This window comes from Anomalospiza imberbis, chromosome 4 (assembly GCF_031753505.1).
Source record: "Anomalospiza imberbis isolate Cuckoo-Finch-1a 21T00152 chromosome 4, ASM3175350v1, whole genome shotgun sequence".
NCBI classification, from domain to species: domain Eukaryota; kingdom Metazoa; phylum Chordata; class Aves; order Passeriformes; family Viduidae; genus Anomalospiza; species Anomalospiza imberbis.
This window is the reverse complement of record NC_089684.1, coordinates 46243053-46252452: the sequence shown is the minus strand read 5'-3', so window position 1 is coordinate 46252452 and position 9400 is coordinate 46243053. Positions and strand designations below refer to the sequence as shown.

General features: G+C 46.5%; 1 long non-coding RNA gene across 1 annotated transcript; it reads right to left on the bottom strand.

Annotated features, from left to right (window-relative positions):
• Positions 1–477: 477 nt before the first annotated feature.
• On the bottom strand, positions 478–3087 carry LOC137472869 (uncharacterized). Its single transcript, XR_010998454.1, has 2 exons — positions 2991–3087; positions 478–1253 (listed from the first exon to the last, which is right to left on the bottom strand). It is a non-coding gene; the product is annotated as an uncharacterized lncRNA (long non-coding RNA).
• Between the last annotated feature and the right edge of the window lie 6313 nt (positions 3088–9400).

Here is a 9400-nt window from a genome sequence, read left to right as displayed (position 1 = left end):
CAGGACTACAAGTCAGCCTGAGAGGCCGCTGGTTTTGGAAATGAAGCTAATTTGGGGTGGGGAGCTAAGGGAAGGGAGCACGTGAGCATCTGCCTGCAGATGTTCTCAGTGCCCCGATGCAGAAATGCCAGTGCCTTGTGGCTTGTTCTAACACCCAAAACGTACCCAGTAACAAACAGGCACCTCCCACCAAAACCTCATTTCTCACCAGACACAATCTGCCTGCACCTTAGGAGCTGTTCAGTGATATACACACACAGAGAAAGACTTTAATTAAAAGAAAGATGCTGTGAAGAATGGAACTACTGCTTTACTAAAACAGCAAGAAATGAAAATAGAGATGCCAGTTGATGTGGTGCTTGTTGACTTAAAATCTGTCCTCAGTTAGACCTGGAAGGAGCACAGCTGCTGTAGGGGAGCAATGAGGGCAGATTTTGGATCACATAAATTTAGATTTTTTTCCTCTTAGCAACTTAGTGCTCATGAAATTATATAACAAATCTGTAAACCAATTACCAAATGTCAGAAGGTGCCCTGGTTAAAACACACACATCCCCTGGAACGTGCCATATTCACAAATTAGCCATGTGTTATGTATAGCTCCTCAAGGCACAATAATGAAGAAAGTGGTAATGAAATCTGAAAGCCTGAATATCTCCCGCATGTCAGAAAGCAAATCCCACAAGACCCATCTGCAGCCCAAACTGGGGGAAAGAAAATACCCTGTCTAAAGCAAACAAAACCATACAAACAACCTCCCCCGTCTCTGCAGTTTTGTATTTCTCGTTTCATTTTTTAAATTGAGCTGCATATTCAAACCCTACCATCCTAGTTCCATTCCTTTAATCATAATGATACCTGGAAATTCTTTATTTTTATTCTCCAGCAGCACAAGGTGCATCCCAAATGCTTCAAAGAGACAGAGTCCTCTTTATCCCCCCTGTTTCTGTCAAGGGAAGGCTGAACTCATACGCACACCAACTCCTGCCCAGGTATCATGGTGAGATTGAGCTTTAACTCAAAACCCTGATTGCTCCACATCCAAAACCTGCATATTTACACCTACCCTTGTTTATTTCTTCACTGGTTCAGTTTTCAACATCCACATCTCAGTGTCTGTAAGGCCTTTGCTCGGTGGTCTCTGCCTCTCTAAAGTGCCAAAAATTACTTTTTTCTGAATTCTTTTGGCCCACATTTTCTCTGTCCATTATTGATCAGAACTGTTACTCTGCTTCCCATGTGTGTTCTCCCTCCTTAAAAATAATGTATTAATGTTATTTTTTCTTCTTTACTTGTGGTCATCTGTACATCCTATCCCATGCAGAAAAACCTATTTGAACAAAGCTGTGGCAATTACTGCACTGAAATATTTGACACTCAGCCAATTTGGTGCAGCCAAGCTGTAGCACTTTAAGACACAATGAATTCCTTGGGTTGGAATGTGAGTTCCAAGCAGCACAGAACAAGGATAAATGAAGGACACTGCCTCTTCTTCTGGCACATGGAGCAGTTATGGGGAACGAGTGGGGCTTTTTCATGACAGAGGCAAACACCACAGACCTGCCAAAAACATTTGAAGGTCCATCAGAATATCTGCATGGCTCCACATCCATACTGATACAATAATCACTACCACTGCCTTTCCACCCCCAGTAACATCCTGGCCTTTCCATCCATCCATCCATCCATCCATCCATCCATCCGTCCGTCCGTCCGTCCATCCGTCCATCTTCCAATAACAATCTATTGGCTTTTTCTCTCCTTTTTTAAATCTGCCTCTCTGGCCCCCTGCATTCATTGCCCATTTTCTCATATTGTTAAAAACTTTTGGGCAGTTGAAAAATTCTTGGACGCATCTGAAGGGGCAAAAAAATCAGAGCAGAACAGGAGTTGCACCTTTCTGTTACTTGTGCAGACCTGACTCTCAGCCAGGGGGTGAGCAGATGGGCCGGGGTTGTCAGAACACGTTCTGAATTCAAACAAAATTACACTGGCTCTTGCTGGCTGCTGCAGTAGCACAGGGACCTCTGGAGCCATCTCCACCTCTGCCCTGTGCTCAGAGGTGAACTGTGGTAAGGTTTCATTTGCTCGATTTAAAACTTTGGCCTATGGAAGAGACGTGGATCATAAAAACGAGTCTAAAAACATATATATTTTTTTTTCTCATCTTACCTAAACCTCCTTTTCTGCAATTCTGTTTTTAATTATTTGGACTTCGAAGAGCTCAGAGATACAAATTTAAAAAATATTTCTAATGAACACAACCCTCTGACCTTTGCTTTTGAAGACAAATGTGTAGCTGTAAATGGTAAAAAAACCACAAAGCACCCCTCCAAAAGAAAGACTTCTGTCTCAGCTGGTTTCAGCCTCACGTACAGGCACAAGACTTCCACAGGAAGAAGTCTCCAGAATATGGTTCCTGTGGAGGTGCAAGAGCTGAACACAAAACCTTTGGGGTTTGATTTTAGAGATCTGTGGATATTTCAGTCCGAAGGCAGACTTCATCCACCACTCCACTTTGGACTGAGAAGCTCTGGGAGGGCGTTGGGCCTGTGCCTTTTGTCCCTTAAGGATGGGAAGTGTCACACAAACCCAGCCTGGTCAGGGCCAGCTGCTGCAGGATCCCAGGCTCCCTAAAGGGGAGTCTTCCCAGGAAATCCCTTCCTGCCTTCCCACACACAGCCCATGTCCTGCTGGCTCCCTGTGCCACCGGCATGCTTCAGCATGGGATGCTGGCAGAGACAGGAAGCCTCTCTTTTTATGGAGAGGTCACAGCTCAAGTGTGTTGACTTCAGGTTTCAAATGACCATTGTAAACCCATACTTTTCCTATTTTGGTCATTCCAATCTTTTCAGACTGAATGGAGACACTGGGTGCTAAAGATTGCTTTTGTTAGCAGAAGCAGACTCTATAAACTATTGTGCTGTTAATTTTTTCGGTTATCTTGGCTTCCTTAATATCATTCAGCTATTTCTTTTCTTTATGGGCACCTTACCCTGCTTGATTCTGTTTCACTTTGAACCTCCACTGATGCTAAGGATTTCACATATTTTTTTATCACACTGTTGAAAATGCTGCTGGAATCTTTTTTGCAGACTCTCTGTTGACAGAAGGAGGTTATTATTACCATCCCCCTTGTGTTGTGTCTCCAGAAATATATGCACATGCTTTGTAGCCACCCATTTTGCACTGGAACCTGAAGAAATCATGTTGCTGTACACCCTACAACAGCACTTTCTAAAAGAGATGTTCTTTCTAATTTTCCCTTTTTAGAGCTGCATGCATAATGCAGTGCTTTCAGGAGGGTTTGCAGTGATTTGTTCCAATTTCTGTGCTTCACACTGGGGCTGCTGCCTGGCACAGAGGTGAAACCATCCAGCTGAAGGGAAAAGGCTCTGCTAGGTTGAAATGCAGAGAGCAAAGAATTTCATTCACTGAGGGCAGTGACCAAAGGGCTGCATGCACACTCTGTGTCAGTCAGCCATTACTCTGTTCCTGCCATTCTCAAGGACCTTAAACCCACATAGAGCTGCTGTGACCCCAATCTTCCACCTACAGAGGCAGAGAAGAAAGAGTGAACTCGCTTTCCTCCCCTCTGAAGAGTTTCCATACTTCCATTAATTCCATCTGCTTTCTCCCTGCTATCCCACCTTCTCAACAATCTGTGCCAAGAACCAGCAGCTGCCCAAATTCAATGGCCACTGACTGCTATTACTCAGAAATATTTCTGTGTAAGCAGCAGGTTCACCCAGGTACTCCAGGCAGCCATGCAGCTGTTCCCCACTGGCACACAAAGAGCAGCTGGGTATTAAGACATACTTGTGACATCCATATACTGCCCATGCTCACTTTGGAGAAGCTGGGCAGACTGGTGCCTTGGGAACAGGGTTAAATGGAAATGATTAAACAAACCAGAAAAAGAAAAAAAAAAAGCCATCTAGTGAGTCTGTGGTTTACTGTGCCCTATATCCCTAAAAATTCACTTTGCAGTCAGGAAGGACACATGGGGTTTGAATCATTTTCTGCCTTTACACTTTCCCTGCCACCAGGAGTAACATGGGGATGTTCTTCAATAAACAAATCTGCTCTTTGCTCTTGAGGTTTGTGTACACTCTGAGTGCATTGGTGATGTCAGATTTTTCACCAGGGAAATTAAAAAACCTAACAAAACCAACAGCCCACATTGCTGAAAACCCAAGAAGCTCAGCTGGTCAGGTCTCTGAAATATGGCACGAGCGAAAAGAGAAATACAATAAAAATCCCCATCCAGCACAAACTGGGAAGCAATGGAAGAAGGGCTTTTCTACTGAGACTGTCTCCAGTTACCATCCTTCTGAGCATGGCATTATCCATTTTACACTGAGGAGGCTCTCAGGCCAAAATTTGAAAGGTGACTGATAAACACAGGAGGCCAAAATGAAGCAAAAGAATCACAAAGAGAGCCTATGGAAGAAGCCTTCTGCAAAGCATGAGGGACCCCTGAGCCACATTAGGTTATTTTTCTCTTTTTTTCCCTCTTCAATTCTCTTATGGTAGACAGTATTTCCTATCCCCTTCTTCTGAACCTCTACAATGTGCAAGCTCCGTGTTTGTATGCAGGCAGGCTGAGAAGTATAAGTGTGCATTAGACCTGCTGGAGCTGGGAGGCACGTTTTTAGTGAGTAAAAACCACACTTCCATAAATGACACACAAAAACTACATTCCCAAGTCTCACAGCACATGAAACATGTCCCTGGATCAGTCCCATCACCAGCCCTGCCCACTCCTGTGCAGGGCGGCTTGGAAGTAGAGCTCTGGGAGCACAGTTGGGACACAAATGACACTGTTGCCATGTTCTCACAAAGGCCCAGGGATGCAGTCTCGTGTATTTGTCACATTCTGCACAAGCCTATGCAAAAACCTCGAGTCCATTACCTTCCCTCTTCCAGATGCTGTTAGTGGTTGGAGAAGGGCAGTGCCTCCTTCCACCTGCAGCCTGCAGCAACGGCCAGATCTCCTTGGGAGAACAATCCCAGCTACACAGGCACCTCCTGCTTCTTCATTCTGTGTGCCCTTCCTTCCTGCAGTGAGACACCTGTAAGGGACACAAACAGCAATTACCTCTTCTGCAGGAACAGCCCATCCTGCCCCTCCAAACCAGACTGTCCCTTCTCACATACAGTACACTCTCATGGTTTAACTACTGGTACGATTTCCATTAAAGATTGTCAGCATTTCCAGTAAAGATGGGCTGAGGACAAACCAGGATCTAATTATTAATTATATTTGGACCTGCACACCCAGATGGGTAGGAAAAAATGTTCACTCAAGAGGAGATTTTCCTTAACTCCGGCAGACCCTGGATTTTTCCATTGAATGTTTTCATTTTCAGCTGCAGTCACCAGAAATAGCATTAATGACTTTCAGTGCAGGGCAAAAATAATTAGAGGCAGAGCAATTGTCCAGCTCACATGCTTATGCTAAGAAAAGACTGAGAAAAATCACACAAAGCTTGATAACCTGAGGGGAAAATAAAGCAAACAAGCACAGGGGTGAGGTCTAAATCAAAAATGAAGCAATCTATATTTTCCATTAAAGCCATTGTGGAACTGGGCATTTTGCAAAGGCCTTGGCTGAAAACCATGGCAAAGCCAATGGGTTTGACTCAAATGATCCTCAGCACTCCAATAAGGAGCAAGGAGAAAGGAGGCCCACAAAAGCAGAACTTGAAAAGAAACATTAGTGCAAAACCATACAGCAAAAAAGAAAGCATTTTAATTGCTCTAGGAAAGGACTATCAACTGCCTTGTTCTCAAAACTAGAGGGAGATTCAACAGTGCAGCATCTCATTAGAATTTCAGCACTGTAGTTTTTCCATAAACAGCACAGCAGTAAGATTTACCAATATTGTCTCAATATACTGAAAGCTTTATTATGTATTCTTTGACAAGTGGTACTTTTCTAATTCTTTTAATAAAAATCAGTAGAGATGTGTACTGAATTGAAACCTATTCATGTCTGTCAAAAATTCAGTAACTTTTGTACTCATATTTTCTGGTTCTTTTGTGGTCAGTTTATTTAAATTTGTTGATGAAATAAAGGAATATATAAAAAATTTAATAGTTTAGGCTAGGTTTTTCAAAGGCAATTAGTAGTTAGAGCCCATTAAACTAAGGAGGGAATCAGACCAATAATTTCTAGGGCTTTTTTAATGTTACCCTTGAAATTTCAGTATAATCAGGAAAGAACAAGGAGCAGTCATGATCCAAAAGAGTTTCCTGGGACCTAGGGACAAAGGATGATGTTGAGGTGCTGAGAAACAGGAGTTCAGAGCTGCAGAGGCTGCTGACAGCCTCTTACAGTGGGTGCCCTGTTTCAGAAGCTGTGACTCAAGAGGAAGCAAAGCGGGTCATAAATGCTACTGGTAGCTGAAAATTAGGAGATGAAAACCACTTCAGAACATTGAAGTGTGGCAGGTCTGATTACAGCAATCAAAATACTATCCCATCTCACTACAGTTTACCTTGAACAGCAAGGTTATGGGGAAAAAGCCCAAACACCCCAGATGATCCTCAGCTGTGCAGTGTGCGGGAATGTCACAGCCCTGACAGGGACTGCACAGGCAGGTGACCCAAAGGTAACGTGGTATTTACCTTGTCCTGTGCTGTCAGCCAAAGCCACTCCTGCTGCTTCACCAGGCCTTTCACTCGTACCGTGCTCTGAACCTGTGCTGGTTTGGTATTGAGGACTGACTGTTTCCCACAAAATACCTGCAAAGCCAGTTCCAGCCTCACCATCACCCCGAGGTGCCTGTGTGTGCGCCCTGGCCTGGCATGCCTGGGTACACAGCCAGTGGAACAGCAAAGGGACATTTGTCCCAAGGCCTCCATTTGGTCTCATGACCACGAGCAAGCAGTGGGTGCTCGGAGCACCTGGGCACGTCCTCCTGTGGGAAAACCTTCTCCTGCCTGAAGACACCACATTTCCAGGGATGACTGCATAAACCTCTACACCTGCCCCAGAAAGTGCAAACCAGACCCTAAATACACAGTGACACTAACAACAAAAGCTCCCATCCAACCAGCCCCCACTGGGTCTCCTGGAGCAGCAGAGGATAAGGGAACAAACAACAGGTGACAGATGTCGGGTCATGCCCACCTCAAGCCAAAGTGCCTCTGTGCTGCTGCCAGACACGAGTCCTCTCTTCCTTCTGCCAGCTGACTCAGCAAGCTCATCCCAATTCATCTGGGAGCTGCCGGTGCTGATGAACTGTGGAGGGCTTCAACAATACGCCAAGTGGGATATATTGAAGGCACTAGAAAAGAAACAAACAAGCCCACAAAGAAAAGAAACAAACCCGAGCACGGCTTCGCGTTATTTCTCTTGGCCCCGGTCAGCTCGTGAGCGCCCGGCTTGGGTGTCTCAGCTTTTCATCGGGGCCGGGGCTCGCTGCAGTTCCCGGGCGCTTTTGCTGCAGTGCTCCGGGGTGGGCTGTTGGCCACGCTTCGCTGTTGGCGCGAGGGAAGAAACAAAGAGGCAGGGAATTCGTCCAAATCCATCCGCGTGGCGGCTGGATGCTTTATTGGCTGCGAGAGCTGCAGTGGAAAAGCTGCAGCCGCTCCCAGCTTTGCACGGACGCAAATGGCCTCGAGCATGCCGAGGAGTGGGATGAAATAGGGGAGGGACAGGGCCGACGGGGAGTCCTCTCGCCCAATGGATACAAACGTCGTGCTGATGACGTGTATTACAGCGACCAATGGGAACACGGCAGGGGCGGACACGGGGCTTTGGGGTGAGTGGGGCTGCGGACACAGGGAGACAGGCACGGAAACCACAGGAGTGGGGAAAAACCCGGGGGATGCACAAGGGTACAGAGAACTGGAAAACTAACAAAGAAAAAACCCATAATTTGAACCCAAACCCAGGATGCAACAATTCCCCGCTTTAAAAAATATGAAAAAGACAGTTGTTTCTATTTGGATTCTTGCACAGTGGCCTCTTCTCTTAGCTTCTTCTGCTGCTGTGACCGCTTTGTAGATGGAGAGGGCCTGGGAATGGTACTGGAGCTGCTTTTTTCCTGGGTGTTTGGGGATAGGGGAACTGGGACAACAACTTCCTTATAAACGTGGGCTGGAGACACATACGGGCTGAGGTAGATGTGGGAAAAGTGCTTTTTAGGGAGATGCTGAGTCTCTCCCTTTTCTGCGGCGCCTGCGACTGGATGCAACCCCTTGGTTGGTGGGATCATCGGTTGCATCCACTGCCACTGTATTGCTCCGACTCACTGACTGTCCTGGTGTGTAAGGTTTAACATGCCTCCTGGGGATCCACTTGACTCCTGAGGGCGTGGATACGCAGGCATATCCCCGTCCCCAAGTCAAAAGTGGGAATGGACCCTGGATTTCTTTAGAGTCCGGATCCCCCACTAGTACTGGAGGCCTCTCCTCTGGCTGCAGCTCCTGATGTTGTTTGAAATGTCTCAGGGCTGGCGGTTCTTGCCTGTCAAAAGAGCAGTTTAGGAAATTGATGGTAAACAAGGCTTTGCAGAGCCTCTCGTGTGGTGACAGCACTCGCACATCTCCCCGCTGCTTCCAGGGGACCTGTTTCAGTGTCTGGTGAGTCCTCTCTATTATGGCCTGGCCAGTGGGGGAGTGAGGAATCCCGGTTTTATGTTGGACCCCCCATTCCTGCCGGAAGTTACTGAACACCCTGGAAGTATATGCTGGACCATTATCAGTTTTTATTGTGGCTGGGACCCCCAAGGTGGCAAAGGCGTGTATGAGGTGTTTTCTCACGTCTGTGGCCCTTTCCCCTATGTGGGCTGAAGCAAAAACTGCTCCCGAGAAGGTGTCCACGGTTACATGGACATTCTTGAGTTTCCCAAATTCGGGGACTTTGGTGACGTCCATCTGCCATACCTCACAACTGCGGAGAACTCTGGGATTCACACCTGCTCCCAGTGTTGGTAAAGTTGCCTCCCGACAGTTGGGGCATGAGGCCACAATTTCCCTGGCTTGGTCACGCCGCAGATGGAACTGGCGTACCAGACCTGGGGCATTTTGATGGAACTGCTGATGGCTGAGCCTGGCCTGCTCGACTATGTTTGGCTGGCCTCCCAGCTGTACTGGAGCTGCCAAGGCGTCTGCTCTGCGGTTCCCTTCGGCAATAAAGCCTGGGAGATCCGTGTGTGACCTCACATGTACCACATAAAAGGGATGCTCACGGTTAGAAACCAGGTGTACTAATTCTGTGAGCAACCTGAAGATGACTTGATTTGGGACCTCTTTTACAATTGCATGTTCAGCTCTAGACACTGCTCCTGCCACATATGCCGAATCTGTGACTAGATTAAAAGGTTGATTAAATTTTTTAAAAGCCCTCACGACAGCATACAACTCAGACACTTGTGGGGAACCTTAC